The sequence below is a fragment of the Miscanthus floridulus genome, chromosome 1, assembly GCF_019320115.1.
Source record: "Miscanthus floridulus cultivar M001 chromosome 1, ASM1932011v1, whole genome shotgun sequence".
In the NCBI taxonomy this organism is placed as follows: domain Eukaryota; kingdom Viridiplantae; phylum Streptophyta; class Magnoliopsida; order Poales; family Poaceae; genus Miscanthus; species Miscanthus floridulus.
The window spans coordinates 147933415-147958238 of record NC_089580.1 but is presented as its reverse complement, the minus strand read 5'-3'; the positions used below and the strand labels follow the sequence as shown (position 1 = coordinate 147958238).

The following is a 24824-nucleotide window of genomic DNA, read 5'->3' as shown; positions in this document are numbered from 1 at the left end:
GGTTGTCATCCTGACCACCGTCATGGCCACCGTTTCCGCCTTGACGGTTGTCTGATGGGTCGTTGTTGCGCGAGCCACGTGGGTTGGGTGGCTGTGAGCGACTTGGGAGCTGGCGGCTGTGGCTTGACTCGACTGAGACGGATGGAGCCCAGACTTGATTTACAATCTCTGTGGTCTGAGCCATGGCAGCCGTTAGATAGGCTTGTATTTCATCGCGAACCGCTTGGGTTTCCAGGGTGTTGGGTAGCCGTTGCATTGTTGCCATGGCAATGGCTACGTTGGCACTTGGAGTCCTGAAGACCTGTTTGTCCCCCACCCTATCGAAAGCATCATTGAGGTCGCGTGGCTGGACCCTTATGCGTCGCGCCTCCTGGTCTGCTTCGGCTTCGATTTGTCGGCGATTGAACCGGTCAATATTGCGTGCTTCGCGCGCGGTCCTTTCTTGTTCTGTTTCGCCAACCGCTGGCGGTTCGTCATTGCTGACAACATGGATCAAATCCCCTCGTCTTGGCGGGAAAGACGGGAATTGTGAAAACCCCGGGGCGTGGTCTGGCAGATCCAGATCGTACTTGGTGCCGTCGTCTTCGTGATGCTGAAGCTCGGTGTGTACAGATGCTTTGGATGCGATGCCAGACGATGAGCTAGAGTCACCCTCTTGGACTGTGTGGATAGATCCTTCTTGATAATCTTCAGCCCGGATCATGTTGACGAAGTCGCGCGGCTTCGGCCGAGGTCGGTGCATAAAACATAGATCCAAGCGGCGTTGTAGGTTATACGCGTAGCTGGAGGCAGCATTTCGCAGGCCATAGGGTTGGACCTAGTGGTTCTCCGTCGAGGCTTCGTGCTCGGAGAGCCGGAAACCCATCGCGGAGGCTGGCCGGCGATGAGCGGAGCGCCCTTCAGGAGTAGATATGACCACGAGATCTGTACCAAGTCATGCAGGACGACTGGTCCGAGCTGGTCGGGTAGATCTGTTGTGGGGAGCGGTTACCTACTCGTTAGGTTGACTTTGAATCGTACTTACCAGAGCTAGGGTTTCAGCGAGTTTGGTGCCGACCCGATCGATGGAGTTGAGCAGGTCGGTGTTGTCGATCTGCTTCCCTTTGTAGCGGGGAAGCGGACGACGAGTTGTCAGTGTGGCTGAAGATGATGCAGGCGTGGTCGGAGCCAGATGTACCATGGTCGGAGCTAGATCCATCGTGGTCGGAGCCATACCCATCGTGGTCGGAGCCGTAGCCGATGTAGGTGAAGCAGTGGTCGGCGCAGACTGAATCCACGCCTCCTCCGTGGTCATGGCGATGAAGTCGTCGGAGCCGGTGGTCCAGGTGATCTGGCCGACAGTGAACTTGAGGCCGTTCGGCGTAGCCATGGAGGCGGAGACGATGACCATCTTGTTTGCTTGGAGAGCAGTACGCACACCCCCTACCTGGCGTGCCACTGTCGACGAAATATGGTCGGCAGTCTACCTAGGGGTATGCCCAAGGTAGTAGATTGTCGGCAGACAGATGCGCAAGCCACAAACAAGATGGTGACGCAAGACAGACACGAGGTTTTATCCAGGTTCGGCCGCCAAGAAGGCGTAATACCTATGTTCTGCGTCTGATTTGTATTGCTGTATGTTAATGAGATATGTTTTTTAGAGGGATCCCCTGCCTACCTTATATAGTCCAGGGGGCAGGGTTACAGATCTGGAAACCAATCCTAGTTAGTTACAATTGCCATATGTGGCCGGTTAAGGATTCCTATTCTAACCGACCAGAATCATGCTTGATCGCCAAATCCGCCTTGACTCCTTGTGCGGGACTCTGATCAGGTTGGCTGGGCCGCACGTCGTCTTTCGGGTGGACCGGACCCATCGATCCGGGCTGGCCCAAGCTTAGCCATAAGGGTATAGGGGTTAATACCCCCACACTTAGGTTTTTGGTAGCGTGAGTAACCTGTCGTTACTCACAATAGGTGATTATTATAATTACTCTCATGATAAAATAATGAAGGAAAAATAGAGATAGGGTAGGGATATGGTATGGGTATTGGTGGGTGTAACAGGTTGTGTCCTGCGGCCAACGAGGTTTAGCTTGGTTACACTATTTTTCCAGTTCGTGTCGATTAAGGGCCGTCTGTTGCTGTGGTTGGTAGTCAGGTCACAGACTTATCCTGAGTACATACTTTCTTATGGGAGCGGAAAGGCTCGTTACGCTCTTGTCGTGGGTTTCGGCTCTTTCCGGACCGACTGTTTCGAGGCGGAGAAAGGTGGAGGTCTAAGCACCATACTGAGACCGGGTCTGAAGTGTGGGAGCTTGGAGTCCAAGTTTAGACGGGGACGTGCACCCCTTGACAGGAGTGGAATGGGTTGGTCTTGTTTATGCCTGGGGTATAAACAGGGCGTGTGTTTTGGGGTACCCAGTTGGAATACATTGGTTCGTGAATCGCCATTTCCGTGAGACGGTATGACTTAGCTATGGTCTAGCATTGTAGTAAGAACTAGAAGATGAAAGATGGAAAAATAGTTTTGATTACTCAACCCTTGCTTAAAAATAGAACAGGTGCTTACCTAGAATGGGTAGCTAATGAAGTAATCATGACTGCTAATAAAACTTGACTGTAAGGATGAACTATTAGTAATGTTTTTCTCAAACAAAAAGAAAACAGTAAACCCATATTGCCTATCATATTCCTTGGAGTTAGAAAACTATTCCCATTAGTCGGGTAAGTCTTACGAGTACATTGTGTACTCAGGATTTATTTTAACTCTGTTGCAGGTGCAACTTGAGTAGTAGCTCTTGTGTAGAGGATTCTTCTGGTGGGCACAGACGGATCCTTGTATCGTTTCTGCTAGATGCTTATTTTCATTCCGCGGTTTAATTATCGCACTCTGAACTCTGGTATTATAATAAATAATTTCTAAGAACTCTTGTTGTATGAAATAGACTAAGTATTGTAAGCTCGTACTCGTTATTGGATTCTGAATGCAAACGTGGATTGTTTCGAGTTCTTTCTTGGGGGTGTGCTCGACGAAACTGTCCGATGTAGCTCCCTTTCGAGGTGCTTAGTGTCCAGTAGAAGACGAGCGCCTCCAGAAGCGTGTTATTTCGGGTGGTTCTACCTCAGCCCACGCACAGGCTGTCGGCAGGCGGTGCCGATAAGGGGTCGGGTGACCCTGGGGTCGAAACCCCAAGTGGCGCTTCCCTGCGACCGCCTTGCGTTGGTGGGTTAGGTGTTGGGTCAGGTCCACGTTTGCACGTGTTTGGGCCCAGTTGTGTTAGGTAGGTGGGCCTTTCCTCCTTAGTGCTCGCATAGGATAGCTTTACGCTTTGTTTCTTTGCGCATTTCGAGCATATTATTGGTGGTTTTCATAAATGTGTCATGCAAAACACTTATTCTCCAATACATGTGGAAAGATGTTAATATAAATAAAATATGTGAGTAAGATATGCTAGTTCTCCTCTTTTTCTATCTTATTTAGCGGTCAGATTTAGCCTTTAAGGACCGAACACTATGTATCTAGACATACGTTATATCTAGATACATAGCAAAATTTATTTAGAAAAAAATCAAAGCGACTTAATTTGGAACTGAGGGAGTACTATATATCTAGTGTCTCCTATTGAGAATTATGTGCACCTAGAAAACAAGCTCACCATCTCGTTAATTTGTAATTTGGTTTAGGCCCCCTTTGGTTGAGCTTTCCAACCTGCTTTTGCTTTTGCAAAAGCCAAAAGTCAAGGGGGTGAAAAGCAACAACTTCTTTAGTCCACAAAGTTGCTTTTGCTCTAGTACAAAACTCAAAGCATCTCCCCCCTACTTTCCGTTGGTTTTGGGCCATACCCACCTGCTACTGATTATGAAGATACCGACTCGTTTTTTTCTTCTATTCCTGTCCACAACATGTCGCGAGGAAAGGGAGAAGTTGTGTCCGCCCGTTGCCGAGTTTGCCCTCGACCCCGGCTCCAGCGAGGACCTCCGCCGCCCCTCGCCGGTCGCTCCTCCCTCTGGCTCCTCCCCTACAAGGATCCAATGCCGGTCACGCCTTGGCTGCACGGGCAGTTCCACGTAGCAGGTCCACGCCATGTCCACGGGTGCCTCGGCTCCGAGCCCTGAGCGCAGCCCCGACGGCCTGCGTAGGTGCGCGACCCTGCCTTCTCCGGCAGCGGGCACGCGGTGCGTGGCCTTGTCACGGTGGCATGCGTGGCTCCGGCGGTGGCAACCCTGCTCCATCGACCTGCGTGTGGGAGCCCCAGCCTCGGCGCCTAGCCTAAACCCTGAGCGGCATGTAGGAGCCCTAGCTCCGTCGCCTAGCCCCAGCCCCGGCCCTAGCGCTCTAGCAGATGGAGGACCGGTGGCGTGTGCTCGTCGGTGAGAGATAGGAAGATGGAAGAAGATGACCAGTGAGGTCCGTTAGTTAGTGAGAGGGGGAGAGAGTTGAGTGAGGTGGACTACAAATGATATGTAAGGTCTGCTCGTAGGTGTTTTTCAAAAGCCACGGCTGTTTCACCAAACAGTCTTCTACTTTTTTCATGCCAATTTTTTCATATCACACAACTCACAGCAGCTTTTCAAAAAAAAAAAGTACATCTTAACCAAACACCCCCTACCTTCCCTACTGGGCACTACGGCAGACGGGCAGACATCCATCAGTGCCCGGCGTAGAGGTGTGCTGGCAGCCTGGGCACGGCGACGGCCTCGAGAGGGACCAAGCGCGGAACGGCCAGTCCGAATTTCTCCTGCATGCTCAGCTTCTCCGGCGCCACGCCATCCGGCAGCCGCCACGCGAAGGCGTGCAGCAGGTTGGCCAGGGTCACCTGCACCATCTTGAGCCCGAGGACGTAGCCCGGGCACATCCGGCGGCCGGACCCGAACGGCAGCAGCTCCAGGTCCTGCCCCTTCACGTCCACGCCGCTGCCGACGAACCTCTCCGGGCGGAACTCCTCCGCGTCGCCGCCCCACACGGCAGGGTCGCGGCCGATGGTCCAGACGTTCACGAACACGAGCGTGCCCCGCGGGATGTCGTAGCTGCCCGTGGACGCGTCCTCGCGACACAGCCGCGGCGCCAGCAGCGGTGTCACGGGGTGCAAGCGGAAGGTCTCCTTCACGATGGCCTCCAGGTACGGCAGGTTCGGAATGTCCCGCTCCATGACAAGGCGTTCGCGGCCGATGACGCTGTCCAGCTCCTCGGTGGCCTTCGTGAGCACATCGGGATTCCTCAGGAGCTCCGACATGGCCCACTCGATGGTCACCGCTGAGGAGTCCGTGCCGCCAGCGATGAGGTCCTGCATGCGTATTCGTCACATCAGAGGTTCTTTATTTTAAAAAGGGCAAAGTATATTATATCTTTTAATAACCTTCAAGTCATACACCAGTCTGATTTTCAACTGAACTGCAATGCCAATAGATAACGGGCACCTTCTAACTGTCCAAATTTGCCACATGTTTGGTCCTCTGTTTCATAGGTGGTTTTCTATTTTCTAAATATAATAAAAAACGGTTTGACCTCTTAAAATTTATATTTTTATAAATTAGAAAAGTACGCAGCTAGTGTCAACTTTTATTTTAAAAATGTTATCTACATGTTTATGATCTATATACAGTTATTTGAAAATAGTTTTCTTTCTGTTTCTATTAATTAATTTATTGTTTGTAGTCGGTCTATCATTTATTTAAAACAAATATGATCCCAATAACTCTAAATAGAGCATCAGTAGATAGATAACATTTTTAAAAGAAACTGTAGCTAGTTCCATATTTTTTATTTCAAATAAATTAATTATAAAGGTTTAGAGATCAAACAAGATTTTTAATATTTTTTTGAGAATAAAAAACTTCTTTCAAACAATTGGTCCCTACTAATCTATATAACATCCACAGAAACTTTTTCAGGCCAAACTGAAGAAATTTACAATTTCATCGAGGAGGAAATATCACAATGCCACCCCTTGACCTAAATAGGAACCATCTTTTCAAACTAGAACACCCTACACAACTCGATTTCAGGATTTAAGGAAATATGCCGCTGAAAGGCCAACACTCGCTATTGAAGGATTTCAGGACAAGTTGTTTGTGAGTAAGAGGGGATCTAACCCACCCACTTCCCAACCACCGCTAATCGTCGTTAGTAGACCATGTGCTCGTACTTATGAAAGAGTGCACTGCTTAATGCGTTGCTCTACCTCAATGCTATTTTATCATACTACATTGGTGACCTACACTACGCCAAGTTCATAGCATGACTTTAGTCAAACTTGATGATCTACTTATGTTTGCATAAACTTTGGTGTGTACTTGAACATCTAGTTTGTATTGACTTGGTTTAAACAATTATGATTTGTATTAACTTGATGAATATGACTGATCTCAATGTAACACACGAATTCTTGTTAACTAGTTTCATTCTTATTTATAGACGTACAATAGTAGCATATAATACGTACACAAATAACTATTTGAAATGAAAACGAACTGAATGAAAAAGAAAACATAAAAAAAAGAGTCTGTTCGCTTGCTCGTAAACGATCGTAAATTTCCAGCCAGGAACAGTGTTTTTCTCTCACACCAAACCAGCCAGCAGTAAATAATCCACGATACGATACGGCCTCCCGAACAGGCTAAAGACATTTAGTCCCAGTTCGTGTAACCAACCGGGACCAAATGTCCCATTTCACTCTCGATTGACTAGCCCGGGACTAAATGACGGGCTTTAATTTTACTCCCGGATTGCAGTCTCGGTTGAGAAACCAGGAATAGTAACCGGACTGTAGCTCAGTTCTATACTAGTGATATATGCTAGTTATGTTTATTTGCCATGTGACCAATAACTCACGGTTGTTATTACACATAGTTTGGTCCTTTGTTATTTTGTTTTTAGAATTTTTAGTGATGTTGTGAACGAATAACAATCCACATGTGTTGCTTTGCTTGTTATATTAAGTTTAATTAATCTTGTAATTAAATCGTTCAGCTAGTATCGAAGGGGTGAATTAGTATTAGTATAAGCCTCCACGGCTCCACCTCCAGTTTTTAGTGTCTTACTTACCAGAGCGAATCCCTTGACGCCATCCCGTTTGATGGGGACCTCGAGTTTGGGGTCGTCAGGCGAGCTCCAGCAGCAGGCCCACCATGTCCGCGGCGACGAACTTGTCGCCCTCTCGCCGGCGTCGCTGGCTGTGCTCGTCCACCACGTGCTCCAAGAAGCGGTCGAACATCTTGCCCAGCCTCTTCATCCTCCCGACGTAGCCCTGAAGGTCCAGCCAGCTGAGCCACGGGATGAAGTCCCCGATGCAGAACACGCCGTTGAGGAGAAAGAGCTCGTCGACCATCCACCTGAACTCGGCCGGCGAGATCGGCGAGCCAGCGGTGCCCTCGCCGATGTACTTGCCGCCCAGCGCCATGCGCGAGATCACGTTGAGGCTCAGCATGAGCAGGTGCTCCTTGAGCGCGACGACCTGGCCGCGCCCCGCGGACGCGGAGGAGGACAGTGACAGGGCACGCAGGTCTCGCAGGAGCACGCGTAGCTCCTCGCTGCGGACGTGCTCCTGGGACCTGAGCTGCCTGTCGTTGAAGAGGTTGGCCTTCCACAGCTTGCGCGCCTGGCGCCAGTACGCGCCGTAGGGCGACCAGACGATGTCGGAGTAGTCGTAGGCGGTGTGCTTCCCGGACGCCATCTTGGGGCGGTCGATGAACGACGCGTCGTTGGTCTTGAGGAAGAACCTGGCCGCGTCCACGGACGAGCCGACGACAACGGGGACGGAGCCGAAGCGGAGGGACATGAACGGGCCGTACCGCGCCGAGAGCGCGTGGATGGAGCTGGTGCGGGAGCGAACCGATCAGGTTGAGGTTGCCGATCACGGGCCACGGCCGAGGGCCTGGTGGGAGCCTGTACTCGCGGGTGGAGCTGGAGCTGCGTTTGCGTCGGAGGATGGTGACGACTAGAAGAGCGGTGGCGAGCACGACGGCCAGGAAAGAGACTAGTTCCGTCTCCATCGGAACGTAGTATAGTAGTAGCTGGGATGTGCTTATTCTTTTCTTTGCCTGTGTGCATACAAGAACGGGGCGATTTATATAGACAGTCCGGCCCTAGCTCGCGTCCGGACGCATCTCCCACCGCCATGCTTTGTGCCGTGCGCCCTGCCCGCTCGGATTTCGCGCCGCTCGAACGACTCGCCTCACCCACGCCGTCCTCCCCATGCGAGGCCCACGCCGCTCAAACATCACCAGCATCGAAAGAGGAGACACCGAGATGAGGCAAGCAGAAGACGAGGAGAGAGATGCAACACCCGATCTATTTTTGAAACATCCAGATGCAATAATTGCAACATACAAAAGAAACAGTTGAAACACTTACAACATGCGTTTGAAACACTAGCAAAAACACTTAAAACCATTTAAAATATATGCACACATCGAGATAAAACACTTATAACATATGTCTAAAACATATGAAGCGTCCAGATAAACATATTTGCAATATATGTGTACAACCATTACAACATATGTAATACCCCGATCTACTTTTGCAACATCTATACGAAACACTTGCAACATACCTCTGAAACACTTGAAACATACTCTTGCAACAGTGCAGTTTCAGCGCAGCATCTTCTTGCTGCTTGAGAGATAGAAGCTCGTCGGCGTGTGGAGTTCACCGGTGTCGAGCTCACCGGTAGTGCAGAGATCGTGCACTCGGGAAGGCCATGGCAGGTCCGGTGGAGATGGCCGCGGCGGGTCTCCACATTGTGCAGGTGGAGTGCGAGTTGTGCGTGGTCGGGTTCAATCACGGGTGTCGCGAGCTGGGCGCGGGCGAGTTCCACCCCGGCCATAGCAAACTGGGTAGGCGGAGCACGAGATGTGTGCTGGCAGGCTCCGCCTGGGCTACAATGAGCTGCACGCGGGCGAGCTTCGCCCCCGGCCGTGGCGAGCACGAGATGTGCGCGGGTGGCCTCTGCCCTGGCCAACCGCCATGAGCTGCGCGGTCTTAGCTCCGCTGTGGACCTACGGTGTTTTTCTTCTCAGAAGCTACGGTGACTCAGCTGGACGAGTGGATAAGCTGGACGAGGCGAGCGGATAGGAGGAAGTCATTTGGGTTGGCTATGCGGCCCATAAACGGAAGCAATCCCATACAATCGAATGAGCCCTTAGTGAGGGCACTAGATGATGCTAGACGGAGACCCACAGCTGCACGTGGCGTCCTTTGTGAGCACATGGTTGAAAATAGAGCACGTGCAACATGCGGTAAACAATGGAGTCGAATCGAAAGAACGGAGATAGCACCCTCTGTCTCAAATAAGTGAATATCTTGTATTTCGATAGTCAAACATTCTCAAGTTTAATTAGATTTTTAGAAAAATATATGATGTACTTTATATAATAATATTTAATTAAGATTATAAATATTAATATTTTTAATATATTTAGTCAAATTTAGAATATATTTACTCCGTACCGTGCCACGCACGTTTCTAAAACCTGTCCTATCATCAGGACCTCCCGTACGAGCTGTGTTCTTGTAGGGTGTATTGAACAGTACTCCCTCCGTCCCATTGAGTTTGTCGTTTGAAAACCGTGTCCCCCTCACAATCACGATTCCCGAGCGACAAACTCAATGGGACGGAGGGAGTATGAGATAGCAGCTACCTCGTTCATGTCATATCGTTGCCACTTTATTATATATACCCTATATATAAATAATTTTTTATTCTATATCTTCTCGTCTTCTTCTCTCATTCTTTATGAACAGGTACATTGTGGGAGTACGACTCCGAATATCCATGGCAGGTCACAGGAGCTACGTCTCCAGGGGCGGCCTAGCCCATGAGAAGGAGCCTTGCGGGGCACGATTCTGCTCGGCGCCTCCCGCAAGACATGGAGAGGATATCCTGAAGATGTTACGAGATCTGTTAGGATACGTACGATTCCATGATTCTTGTAATCTGTTATTACTTTTCGGTTATCTCTCAGATCTAACCGACTTGTAACCTTACCCCCTGGACTATATAAGGCGGGCAGGGACCCCCTACAAAATCACGGCAAATCATACGATAGCTAATACAAACCAACAGACCACAGGAGTAAGGTATTACGTCATACTGACGGTCTGAACATGTATAACTCGTGTGTCTCCGTTGTCTTCTTGTTCTTGATTACACGCTCCTCTGCCGATCAATCTACCATCGCGGGATACCCCTCGGTGGACTGCCGATGATATTCTGTCAACAGTTGGCGCGCCAGGTAGGGGTGTGCGTGCTGTTTCCTTGTCGAACAAGATGGCTTTTTCCATAGGCTCTTCGTCCCTCCCGCAGCTTGGCCAGATCTTCACGGTCGGATCCATCACGTGGGTCATCAACGCCGACGGAGTTGGAGAGCTTCTCGAGCCGGTGCAGATCCATTCTGCGCCGACCACCCTCGCACCTGCGACTGCAGATCCAATCTCGGAACCACTTCCGGGGTCGACTTCATCAGCTACTCGCCGCTCGCTTCCTCGCTACCGGAGGAGGCATGTCAACAATGACGATCTGATCGAGTCTATCGATCGGGTCGGCCTGAAACTCGTCGATTGCCTCTCCATTGCTGAGTCGGCTCTGGACACCCTTGTTCAGCACCGACCACCTTCCGATCCCGATCTGTCGGTGTTCAGTGCTCGGCAAACTTCGGGGCTCGCCGCCCTGCCCTTCGGGCTCAGCCAACGCCGCCGCTACATATCAGGACGCCCTGAGGGGCAAATTCGCCGACCAGGTCGCCGACCAGCTCCCACCAACCGTCAACATGCTGCACGCCAGCCGGGGTCCCAGAACATCCCTCCAAACTATCCTGGAGGAAAATCCAGACTCCGAGTCTCAAGGCTCCACGGAACCCCTCGCCGAGACCTTCACCGAGCAACCCCCTCTCCTGCCTTTCCGGGGTGGCGCAATCTTCAACGTCAGCATCGACAGCCCCCCTCGGAACGGCGAAACAGATGAGGAACGCGCCGCCCATGAAAATAGGAACGTCAACCGCGCGCAACGCCGTGATAACGAACGCGCCCTTGCGATGGCCGAGGCCGCTCGTGATAACCAGTTCGACTCGCAAGGAAGGCCCCTCCATCGCAACCTCGATGAAGAATTCCTCCGCGTTGACGGCCACGACGTCTTCAAAACTCCGAGCGCCAATCTGGCGGTGGCCGCCAACGAACTTGCACACCTCCCGCAGACGCCCGAGCTCGCCAAGGTCGCCGCTATGCTTAAAGCGGCACACTGTCAAGTTAATGAGATCCGAGAGGTTCAGAGACCTTCATGCTCCACAAGCGCGATTCGCCGATCAGCCGATCCTAGATCCAATCGCCGCCCCAGTCAAAGCCATTTCGCCGACCAGTCACTACCTCCCCAGGGGGGAGTTGGAGGCCACCACGCCGAGCATCATCGCCAGCACGACCAAGAGGTCGAACAGGACGCCCGAGTGCACCTCAGTAACCTTCGGGATGCACGACGGCGTATCGATCAACGTCGCTTCGGGCGCCATGAAGATGAAGTACGACGCCGCCAGGAGTACGAGCAAGAGTACGGTAATCCAGGACATAGCTCTAGGAGCCGATCGTCGCCGGCAATACTGCTGATATCGGCCCCGACAACCTGGAAGGGCCCCCAGCATTCACTAGGGCGCTCCGAAACGCTCCAGTGGCCCCGTGGTTTCAAAATCACCGAAGTCGAGCCCTATGAAGGAAGGATGAACCCAACTCAGTGGCTGCAAGCTTACGCCACCACCGTCCACGCCGCTGGAGGAGACACCAACGTCATGGCGAATTATCTCCCCGTCATGCTCACGCCAGCCGCCATGAGCTGGTTCACAAGCCTTGCCCCGGACTCCATCGGATCTTGGGAAGAGCTGAAGAAAGTCTTCACCGACAACTACATGGCCACATGCAGGCGGCCGGGCACCAAGCACGATCTCAACCGCATCACCCAAAAGCCGTCCGAACTACTCCACAGCTACATCAGACGCTTCTCCGAGATGAGGAATTCTATTCCCAACATCACGGAAGCCGAAGTCATCACCGCCTTCGTCCGAGGACTTCATCACCGTGAACTCCGTTCTAAGTTCAACAGAAAGCCACCTACCGGCATCGGCGAGATGATCACAACCGCCAACCAGTACGCCGACGCCGAGGAAGCGGAGGTGCGTTTTAATGAAGATACGGGCACTAATCGCCTGCCTCGCCGCCACGACGACCGCACATCGACGACCGACAGCACAACGATCGCCGCTACGACGACCGTAGTTTCCATCGGGACAGCGGACGAGATCGGCCAGATGGATTCAAACCTAGTCAGAATCGCCACTGCTGACCAGATCACTTTGTTGCCAATGTCAATGAGCCACGCACCAAGCGTAACTATGATGAGCAGTACAAGAAGATCCTCGACGGACCGTGCCCCCTGCACAAGAACGCCAAACACAAGATGAAAGACTGCCTTGGTTTGGCTAAGGAGTTCTAGGAGAAAAAGTACAACGACGACAATGGTGGGAACGGAGGACGCCGACCACCTGGGGATAATAATAATGCCTTCCTAGGACCATGACAAGGTGGTCGCCACCATCTTCGGGGGTTTCGCCTCCAACGAGAGTAGAAGGGAACAGGAAGCTCACCGCCCGACGAGTGCTCGCCGTCGCTTCAGAGGAAACTACCGCCAACCCCAGCTATCGCCCGTGGTCCGAAGTCCCCATCACCTTCAGCAGGGCCGACCAGTGGGCGGACATACCCTACACAGGGCATTTTCCCCTCGTCCTTGACGCGACTGTCTAGAAGGTGCTCTTCAGAAAAGTCCTTGTCGACGGTGGGAGCGCTTTGAATCTACTCTTCGCCGGGGCCCTAAGGGAGCTCGGCCTCGGGACAACAGATCTCACGCCCTCAGACTCCTCCTTCTGGGGCTGTGGTACCTGGCAGGGCATCCAGACCGCTTGGGGAAATTACCCTACCAGTACAGTTCGGCACGGCAACCAACTACCGAGTGGAGCATATCAACTTCTACGTCGCCGACTTCGACACCGCCTACCATGCCATACTGGGGCGTCCGGCTCTGGCCAAGTTCATGGCCGTTCCGCACTACGCGTATTTGGTGTTGAAGATGCCTTCGCCCATAGGAGTCCTGTCTCTGCGGGCCAACCTCTCCGTCGCCTACGCCTAGCGAGACAGAAAGTCTCGCCCTCGCCGAAGCCACCGACCTCTCCATCCAGATGGCTAGCGTGGTCGCCGAAGCCAAGATGGCGTCTGCTGACGACATGGAGATCCCAGAGCCTCCTCGTGCCTCTGCCAAGTCCAAGGAAGTCAAGGAGATCGGCCTCGGCCTCGACGACCCTTCCAAGACGGTGAAAATTGGGGCTCACCTTGACCCCAAATAGGAAAGCGCGCTCGTCTCCTTCCTACGTGCCAACGCCGATGTGTTTGCTTGGAAACCTGCAGACATGCCGGGGGTACCGCGGGAGAAGATCGAGCACTCCTTGAATGTCTCGCCGACTGCTAAACCGATCAAGCAAAAACTTCGCCGATTCGCGCCGGACAAAAAGGAGGCCATTAGGGTAGAAATAAAACGGCTCTTAGCTGCCGGATTTATAAAAGAAGTGTATCATCCAGATTGGTTAGCTAATCCTGTTCTTGTTAAGAAAAAGAATAAAGAATGGAGAATGTGTGTTGATTATACTGATCTTAACAAACACTGCCCTAAAGACCCCTTCGGCCTGCCTCGGATAGACGAGGTTGTAGACTCCACCGCCGGCTGCGAGTTGCTCTCCTTTCTTGACTGTTACTCCGGCTACCATCAGATCTCCCTCAAGAAAGAAGACCAGGTCAAGACGTCGTTCATCACGCCTTTCGGTGCATACTGCTACACCACTATGTCCTTTCGGACTAAAGAACGCTGGAGCGACCTACCAAAGGGCTATCCAGACGTGCCTCGACCAACAGATCGGCCGCAACGTCGAAGCCTACATCGACGACGTGGTCGTCAAGACTAAAACAGCCGACAATCTTATCGCCGACCTTGAAGAAACTTTCTCCAACCTGAGCAAATACCGATGGAAGCTGAACCCTTCAAAGTGCATCTTTGGAGTTCCATCCGGTATCCTGCTGGGCTACATCGTCAGCGCTCGGGGCATCGAACCAAACCCTGACAAGGTCTCTGCCATCACCAACATGAAACGGCCGACATGTGTCAAGGATATACAGAAGCTTACAGGCTGCATGGCTGCGTTAAGCCATTTTATCTCGCGCCTCGGTGAAAAAGGGCTACCTTTCTTCAAGCTCCTCAAGGCCTCCGAGCTTTTTTCTTGGTCAGAGGAGGCAGACACAGCTTTCGAGCAGCTCAAGTTGTTTTTAACAAAACCTCCAATCATGACAGCGCCACGACCAGATGAAACTCTGCTGATTTACATCGCCGCCACTTCTCGCGTTGTCAGTACGGCTATTGTCGTCGAACGCGAGGAAACTGGACACGCCTACAAGGTGCAACAGTCCGGTCTATTTTCATCAGCGAGGTACTTAATGAGCCCAAAACTCGTTATCCTCAGGTGCAAAAGCTGTTATATGCAATTTTGATTACCTCACGCAAGCTCCGACATTACTTCGAATACTACAAGATCGCCGTGGTCACCGAGTTCCCTCTGGGGGATATTCTCCGCAATAAAGAGGCCAATGGTCGTATCATCAAGTGGGCTGTTGAGCTCGGCACTTACTCCATTGACTTCAGAAGCAGACCGACCGTTAAGTCACAGGCGCTTGCTGATTTCATCGCTGAGTGGACCGAGATCCAAGAACCCATTGCCGCCACTTGCCCCGAGCACTGGGTGATGTACTTCGACGGCGCCCTTAACATCAATGGTGCTGGTGCGGGCATTCTGTTCATCACGCCGACAAAGGATAAACTCCGATATGTTCTTCGCATACATTTTCCGGCCTCCAACAACGCCGCGGAATACGAAGCATGTCTCCATGGTCTCCGTATAGCTAGTCGAGCTCGGCGTCAAATGCCTCATGGTATATGGGGATTCCGCGCTGGTTATCAACCAGCTCAATAAAGATTGGTCCTGTTCCAGTGAGAAAATGGACGCATACTGCGCCGAAATCAGGAAGCTTGAAGGGAAATTCTACGGTATCGAGTACCACCACGTGGTACGGGATCAAAACCAACCAGCCGACCAGCTATCAAAGATAGGATCTTCTCGCGCCGCGGTTCCGCCGGGGGTTTTCGTTCAAGACCTCCTGGCACCATCCATTAAAGAAGAGAAGGAAGTTGTAGAAGTACCCCCTGCCGAGCAGTTGGTACTTGCGGGTACCTTCGCCGGTCGCCGATTGGAGGGAACAGTTCATCAAATACCTCTCCAGCGACGAAGTACCCGCCGACAAAATCGAAACCGAACGATCTAATTCAGCCGAAGTAAGCATTACGTGCTGGTAGACGGTAGCCTGATGAGGAAAAGTGCCAAGGAAGGGATACTGCAGAAGTGCATCATCCAAGACGACGGTGTGAAGCTACTTTCTGAAATTCACTCTGGTTCCTATGGCAATCACGCGGCTTCGAGAACACTGGTCGGCAAAGCTTTCCGAGCAGGTTTTTACTGGCCCACGGCCATCTCCGATGCAGAAGATCTCGTTCGACGATGTGAGGGTTGTCAGTTTTTTGCCAAGCAAATACATGTACCGGCACAAGAACTGCAGACCATTCCAGCTTCCTGGCCATTCGCATGCTGGGGACTGGATATGATCGGGCCTTTCAAACCAGCGCCAGGAGGTTTCCGGTATGTGTACGTCGCCATTGATAAGTTCTCCAAGTGGATTGAGTACAAACCACTCGTCTCAGCTACTGCAAAGAAAGCAGTCGAGCTCTTTGAAGACATCATACACAGATTCGGTCTCCCGAACAGCATCATCACCGACCTCGGGACGACTTTTACCGGCCATCATTTTTGGGACTTCTGCGAAGACCGGTGCATCTCTGTTAAATACGTTTCCATTGCTCATCCTAGAGCTAATGGCCAGGTCGAGCGGGCTAATGGTATGATCCTCGACGCCCTCAAAAAAAGGCTCTATCAGAAAGAAGAAAAGCATCCGGGCAGATGGCTCAAAGAACTACCAGCTGTGGTCTGGGGACTGCGCACTCAAGCTAGTCGCAGTACCGGCGTATCTCCATATTTTATGGTCTACGGCTCAGAGGCCATACTCCCAGCGGATATTGCTTTCCGAGCACCTAGAGTAGAAAATTATGATGAAGAGCAAGCCTCAGCTGTTCGGACAGAAGACAGTTGATCGGGCTGAGGAAGAACGTCTGATTACTTGCGTTCGCATAGCCAAGTACCTCGAAGGTCTGCGGAGGTATTACAACCGCAATGTCAAAGGTCGTTCGTTCGCGATCGGCGACCTCGTCTTACGTAGGAAACAAAAAACCGAAGGGCTTCACAAGCTGTCTTCCCCCTGGGAGGGCCCTTACGTCGTCAAAGGTGTTACTCGACCAGGGTCTTATCGCTTATGTGACTTAGATGGACTCGATGTTCCTAACTCCTGGCACATAGAGCACCTTATACGTTTCTATCCCCTGAAACAACACAGATATGTATTCTTTACTTTCATATTAATAAAGTTCTGGTCTCCATAATTTTCCTCCATTTTTTCCTCCATTATAAGTTTCACTTACCGTTATCGGGCTATACGCCACTCCATGACGATCTCCAATACGCTCGCCAAGCACGCTGAAATCGCCGAACACGTTAACTCCAAAAATCGCCAAACACGATTTCTCCAAATCGCCGAACATGTTAACTCCAAAAATCGCCAAACACGATTTCTCCAAATCACCGAACACGTTAACTCCAAAAATCACCAAACACGATTTCTCCAAATCGCCGAACACGTTAACTCCAAATCGCCGAACATGATTTCTCCAAAAATCGCCTGCTATGTTTTCTCCGGATCACATAGGTTTTCCTCCTAAAAACGACGACGATTTTGCGCTCCAAATTTCGTAACATAGCTCGCCGATCGTCGAGCAGCACACGTTTTTCTTTTCTGTATTCTATGGAGAAGACCCAGTCTCTGATTACTTCCTACACGTGCTTAGTGGCTCCGCGCTCTGCGTTACGGTTGGTTGGCTGCGGTTCCTTGGTCATGCCTGTTCATCCTACACGTGTCAGGGTCTCTGCGCTCGACGTTATGTACTATGGGCTAGTCAAGGCCTAGATTTCAGGCATGAACTAACTGCTCGGACGCCACTTTAACTATTTTTCTCGCCAAGTTACTCAAATTGGCCGCTGGGCAGCATGTGTTTTGCTTTGATAATTATGGAGGACACCAAGGCTCTAATATCCCACCACACGTGCTATGGGCTCCATGCTCTGCGTGTTGGGCGGTAGGCTACGGTCCTATGATAACGCTTGTTTTTCCAACATACGCATGGGCTCCGCGCTCTGCGTTACGGATTACGGGCTAGCTAAGGCATCAAGTTTAGTGCAAACTAACTGATCGAACACTGCTTATATTATGCATAATTGCATCGGGTTGTTAATACAATGATTCTTCATCGCCAAATAAAGTAAGTGGTACAGGCGATAATATCCGAGCAGTTTGTTAAGCTTCGCCAACAGCTTCTGTTTCGCCAAACAGGTCTATATCGCCGACAAGCATTTTTGCTGCATCTTCAACATCATCCTCTAGCTGCTGGGTTTGCGCGTCGCTCAGCCCATCGGCGAACCCACCACCTATCGACTGGATGTCGACAGATGGATAGTGGGACCAAACCACTGCAAGGGCATGAGTAGCGGCGGTCAAAATGGCGTCGTGGTTGAAGTTTTTGAAATTCTCCCACGCTGCCTTGCATCTCTGAATGATGAGTGTCTGGCCCTTGCTGCCTGCTGTCAGGACGGGGTGCCGGTTCAATGTCGACGCAGTCGAGTACTAGTTTTATTGCAGCTGTTATAGTGTTGAAGTTGTCTTTCTGGACTTTGGCTTCCTGCACCAGCACATCGAAACTGTGCCTTGGTTTTATGGCGATAATCTACAAGAATTACAATGGTTCGTCATGCTAGAAAAGTACTACAACATTACTTCCGATCAGGGGGTATCTACCTTTCAGTTCTTCGGCCAGTTTATCTGCTCGCTCTGACTCTTTCGCTTTCTCTTGTCAGATTTGCTCGACGGTCTGGCGAAGCTGGCTGAGTTCTGCATCTTGCTCTGCAAGCACAACAGTTATCGAAAAAACGGATGGCCAACTATTGCAAAGTACATTATGTGATAAAGCATACCGGATTTCTGCTTGGATACATCCTCGAACTACTGGCACTTCCGATCGAGCTGCTCGGATTTACTTTTGAGTTCTCGGTTTTCTTGCCCAATTGCTCGGACATATTTTTTAGCTCCTCGGATACAATCGCTAGTTGCTCGGATTTCTTCTTCAGCTGCTCGATATGCAGCCGTTAGTTGCTTGGACAGAACCCCCTTCTGATGTTCAAGGTCCCGTGAGTTAGACTCCGCAAGGTCCCGCTCGCGCTGGGCCCTATTAATACTCTTTTCCGAAAGATTTAACGCCTCCCGAAGTTTCTTGTTTTCCTCGGTGAGGGGCTCCATCCTCTTCATCAGTTGGTGCCGTTGCTCGGCTGTTCGAGCTATCCCCTACGGATGAACAATGCTAGAGATAAACCTTGGTCTCCAACAACATATATCAGTGTTTCAGGTGCGGTACTCACCTCGATTTGAGTCATAACTCCAGCAACGGCGGATTTCAACCTCTTTATTTCCCTGGTGGTGTTTTCTTCCTCGACAACTACTACCTCTTCCCCACATTTTCAGAGAATTCGGACAGACTAAGGTTTAGGTGCGGCACGCTCGATCTCCACAACCTCGTCCTCCTCCGCCGTCGCTTGAGGCACCACTGGGGGACTCTGTGGTCGGACAGCTGCTCCGACCACTCTTGGCATCGCTGTGAGTGGTGAAGGTTGCTCCTCGGCCGTTGACAGAGTTGCTTCCTTAGCCTCCAGCGCATCAACAACAGCTGTAGTTTCCGCTTCCAAAATATCGACTTTTTCGGTCGTAGCCTCGGTCGCGGTCGCTGACGCGCCTGTCGCGTGCGCCAATGATTCACCGTCGCCAGGACCACTGGCAGCGGCGGCTGGCCCATCCTCTGTTTGTCGAGCACTCGGGGACTCCCGATCGGGAGCAGTTGGCATTTTTTCTACTAAGGTTACGGGCCTCGGTGTTGCCCTACGTAATATTGGCTTGTCAGTAACCAAGAGAAATCAAGGAACAATATTATTACTCCAAGGCAAATATACTTACGGTTTGGTCTTCCGATTAAATTTCTTGAACCGGCGATGCCTGCCTAATCCCCCAGGCGCTGCTGCTTGGTTTGCCTGATGGGAGGATTCCTGCTCCTCTACAGCAGGCTGCCGCTCTGCTTGGTGCCCCGGGGCCCCCTCTGTGTGCTGCTCTGCGGTTATCCCCTCTTGTTGCTTGGGGACTTTGGTCGTCTGCACCGCTAGGACTTCTGTCGTTGCCTCACACATAACTTTTCCTTGCTTGCTGCTCGGGAACTTCAACATCCGTCGATGGCTCCTTCGTGCTCGGCGGATGCGCTGACTGGTCCTCGTCATCGTCCGACCACTCTAGCACAGCGGTTCTTCGCGGTCGAGCGGTTCGGTCTTCACCAAGCGAGATGCCGCTCGATTTGTGTGTAGTAGAGCTTCCGGTTTTCTCCTTTTTTGGATCGGCTCATCTACTGCCGGTCTTTTCCCATGGATCTTCTCCGATACTAGGGGATGGACTATCCGACGAGGTGCTCGGCTCCTCCTCTTCGGGCTGTAGCGGCCGCCGAATGTCTACTCCTTTCGGCCAATCGGCTCTCGGCACGCTTGAAAAGTATATTGCCCTATCCTGCGAATGGATCTTTACATAAGTAAGTCAGTCCTTTGCTCGGCAATTGATGCCTGATCAATGCGAAGTGAAAGGGTTACCTGAGGAGGTGGATTGGTGCAGTTGAAAGCCTTCGTTCCTTATGGCCAGCTGAATGAGACATTGGAAGTGAATAGGTCCATGGCACGGTCTATTACTTCTTTCTTCGTCAGACGGTCTGTGCTTTTCCCGGGTACCGTCGTTGTCACCTTTATAGTCGAACGCCGGGTGGGCCCTCTCTTTGCAGGGCTGGATGCGCCGCACTATGAAGCTAGCTGCAACCAGTTCACCCCTAAGCTCCACGCCCTTAATCAAGTCCAGAAGTTCCATTACTTGCTCCATGTCAGCATTGTTGGGTCTCTCCGACCAGTTACTATGGTTAACCGGGATGTGGTGGACAGTCGCATCGAATCATTGGGTGACTTTGTTTGATATAGAACCATCTGGCGTTCCAACCTTTTAGGGAGGTATTTAGCGGTACGTTGATGTATTCGCTGGCCATCCCATCCCTGAGCTGCAGGTACACGCCGCCGACCACCTTGGAACCGCTGCCCCCCTTCTTCTTCAGACAGAACAGGTGCCTGAAGAGGTTGAAGTGTGGAAGAACACCGAGAAACGCCTCGTAGAAATGGATAAAGATCGACACATGCAGTATGGTGTTGGGGTGCAGATTGCAGAGGCTAATCGCCCAAAACTCCATAAGATCCCTCAGAAAGGGGTGGACAGGAAACCCTAATCCTCGCCAGAAATAATCTTCAAATACTACAGCCTCATCAGTATGAGGTGTTGGGAAGGGCTCACCACTAGCCGGCCACCATCCGGCAGTGAGGTGGTCTGGGAGAACGCCCACCGCCACCATCCTGTTGAGATCCGCCGCTCCCGTCTTCGACGGCACCCACTCCTCTTCATGGCTGGCTCCGGTGGCCGCCTTCCTCGGCTTTGCGGCTCCTTTTTTCGGCGCCATTCTCTCCGGATTGGTCCTAGATTGGAGGCGAGTGCTCGTGTTGGTGCAGAATGTGGAGCGCAGGGATTGCGAAGAAAGGAAGCAGGGCAGATTAACAGAGGTAGGAGGCGATGTATGTGGCGGCGTGGTTATAAAGCACTTTCCCCACCTTTCCTTGCATCTGAGGGTTTTTGGGAAATCGTTCCCGCGATCAGCGCTACTTCGACTCCTCCAACGTGGTTTAATGGGCCGCAACTTGGGCTATCACGTAACAGTAGCCCATGTCGCTCATTTATCACCACCAAATATTCACCGATTTCTCCGCAATTTAATGAGGCTCAGTAACCGATACTGCATAGCCATTACTCCGATTTTTTCTCCACAGTTTGATTTATCCGATATCTTCGCCCAAAACACGGGGACTGGCTACTTGCTCGGCTGGTTTACTATTTTCTAAGCCTGGCACCACGTGACTATGTCACCTACTGTCAGGCTCGGGGACTAAGTGGGCACACTTCACCTTGCGGTGAATGTGTTTGTTTTTCATCTCGAGGCTACGCTCGGGGACTGGCTACCTGCTTGGCTGGTTTACTATTTTATGAGCCTAGCACCATGTGACTACGTCACCTACTATCAGGCTCGGGAACTAAGTGGGCACACTTCACCTTGCGGTGAATGTGTTTGTTTCTTCTGAAAGACTCCGAGCCTCTAAAAGCTAAAACAAGGTATCTTTATCCTCGTGGTCGGACTCTAAGTGGGCACACTTTATTTTACCGTGGAGGAATTTTCAATTTTGGACTTGAGCTGCTTACACCTTTATGTCAAGCCGTGCTCGGAACACACTGCTCGGCGATGTTGCACGCTGCTCGGCAGCTGCTCACAACTGCTCGGCGATTCATTATGGTGGTCGGACCATGATTTGGACAGCTCGGTTTTGGTTCGCACCTGCTCAGAAAAGCTCAAGACTGCGTTGCACAACGGGTACAAGGCGCTCGGGGACTAGCTGTGGGGGGTACAACCCCGGATACCCACGGACAGGCCACATGGGCTACGCCTCCAGGGGCGGCCCAGCCCACGAGAAGGAGCCTTGCGGGGCACGATTCTGCTCGGCGCCTCCCGCAAGGCATGGGGAGGATATCCTGAAGATGTTACGAGATCTGTTAGGATACGTACGATCCCATGATTCTTGTAATCTGTTATTACTTTTCGGTTATCTCTCAGATCTAACCGACTTGTAACCTTGCCCCCGGACTATATAAGGTGGGCAGGGACCCCTCTACAAAATCACGGCAAATCATACGATAGCTAATACAAACCAACAGACCATATGGAGTAAGGTATTACGTCATACTGACGGCCTGAACCTGTATAACTCGTGTGTCTCTGTTGCCTTCTTGTTCTTGATTACACGCTTCTCTGCTGATCAATCTACCATCGCGGAATACCTCTCGGTGGACTGCCGATGATATTCTGTCGACATACATAAACTAACTCGTTTTCTCAGTGAGATAGATGTTGAGACCAGAGATGGTCTCTTCTCTTTTTCACCTTTTCTCTTGCACATAAAAAAAATGATGACATGGATTACTCTGATCTAGCTGAAGTCGCACAAGGACGCCCGTAGTAGAATCACCTGGTTGGGCCCACTCTGGTATCTGTGCCGGCCGGTAGTGCGAGTACAAAGCACCGGTAGGGGGGGTCAGAGATGCCGAAGGGCCTACGGAGTAGGCTCTGCAGGTGATAAGTATTCCGTACGCTCCTTGTCTCTGTCTTAACCGATCGTTTTCGGTTCGATTCTCTATCAATAGGAACCTATCGGTTCCGGTTCTTCGTAAATCTTAGAGCAAAATCGGTTTCGGTTAGTTCGGTTTGGTTCCGGTTCCGACCGAACTACCTGAGGATTTACACAAGTAGTAAAAAAAAGAATAGAAAAAAATAGAAAAAAAGATTTAAAAAAAACACAATGCCGAGATTCTAAAAAATGTGAGGGTGTGAGGCTGTGAGGGGGTGTCATCCACCTTTTATATCTAGGGTTAAGTTGGTATTAGACCTAGGTTGTAAGGTTTATTGGGCTTGTTTGTGAATTTCAGTTCATTCGGTTATTTCGGTTAACCGAGCCCAGGAACCGAAATTTGATCAGTTAATTCGGTTTCTGAAAACTGAGAACCGAACAGCTAACCGAAATTTTCGGTTCCGGTTCTTTTGGTTCCGGTTCCAATACTTTCGGTTCGGTTCTCGGTTCTCGGTTATTTTTGCCCTGCCTTAGTCAACAAGACCCACGTTGAAACGGATGAGTACCCCGTCAGTCACTACCGAGCTGCAGGTAGCCTACTCTCGCTCGGAAGGCGAAAGCTCTACCGGCCACGCCAATGTCGTGTCGATCTACTACTCTGCAGCGACAAAGTTGCAAGTGCAGATTCCCAAAGGGAAATACTCCTAACTGCAATGGGAAGAAGGCAAAGCGCCAACTTGTTTTTTTTCCCCAACGGACGCGGGGTGAGCTACTACATAAACTAAAGAAAAAAAATACTACGGCCAACGTCATCCAACAATTATTATAGCACCATAATTTTAGAAACAGGACTACACAGTCAAGTCTCAGTCTTAATTTTAAAAATAAATATACGCTACTGCCATCGGCATCAAGTTGGCGCTAATTTTGGAGACAATACTAGGCATAGGTCCTAATTTTATTTTTTTAAAAACAACATGCCTACTGCCAAGTTGATTGACGTCGCTGATCCGACTTGCGAGTGCGACCACAATGCTGCCGCAACTAAAATTATATGAAAAAAATGGTTGGCCGACTGGGCCATTTTATAAAATGTTATGTTAATCTTAGTCCGAATAGCTATTTTGATCCCTCACTATTTCTCGAGGCTCAGTTTCGTCCCTAAATTTTTAAAACGGTCATTTTAGTCATTAAATTATACTTTTAGACTCAATTTCATCCTAAAACTACGAAGATGATCGTTTTAGTCTTCGAACTTTGCATTTTGGGCTTGATTTCATTTATAAACTATCAAAGTGTATTTTGTTCTTTAAAATTTTATTTTCAACACAACGTTGTCTACGTTCTACGTGGAACGTTGTACTGGTGCACCTAGTTAGCTCGAACACCATCAACGATTGGAGATAGAAAAATAATATTCATCTAAAAACTTTTTCGTGGTCATTAATAATTTCAAACTGTTATTTTTAGTGTTATCTTATAATGGTACCATTTATATATATCCGACTAAATGATAATACAGGAGCAATTACAGTTGCATCGAACACTATTTATTCATTAAGAATACATGGATATATTGAAACAATAGCAGATCTATAATTTTGATAATTTATGGATGAAATTATGCCTAAAATATAAAGTTCTCTTTTTGAATAGACAAAATTGAGTTGAAAATTAAAGTTAAATGTACTTTGATAGTTTATGGATGAAATTGATCCCAAATACAAAGTTTGAGGACTAAAACGATCATTTTCATAGTTGTAGGATAAAATTGATCCTAAAACTAAAATTTGAGGGCCTAAACGGCCGTTTTAAAAAGTTTAGAAATAAAATTGAGCCTCAAATAATAGTTAAGGGACCAAAATGGCTATTGTGCCTTAATCTTAATATAACTCACCTGACCCTAGCGCTGGCCAAGATAGGAAGACTGCATGTTGCTATCCTCCAACGCAAACGCAAAGGCAAGCAGCAAAATTACTAACACGCAAGCATCCCTTGTCACACATGACTGACACCATCAGGCTGCTTAATTAACATATCAAGCTACTTCATCCCTGACGAGAGGCTCCTTATAATGATAGTTAATTATAATTAATAGAAAAACATGGCCGTAGGCCGTGGCAGATGGTGCGGCGCCATCATCCGTGCCCAGTGGGACCGCCAGGTGACGCAGAAAGAACTGTTACGTGGGAGGTTCCTTGGCCTTTTGTTGAGCTACATACGTCCCTCCAAAGTTATGAACGCTCTCGCATCTCCTC

At 50.3% G+C, this 24824-nt stretch overlaps 1 pseudogene; it reads right to left on the bottom strand.

Annotated features, from left to right (window-relative positions):
- Positions 1 to 4487: 4487 nt before the first annotated feature.
- Positions 4488 to 7974, bottom strand: LOC136497394 (trimethyltridecatetraene synthase-like; annotated as a pseudogene).
- Between the last annotated feature and the right edge of the window lie 16850 nt (positions 7975 to 24824).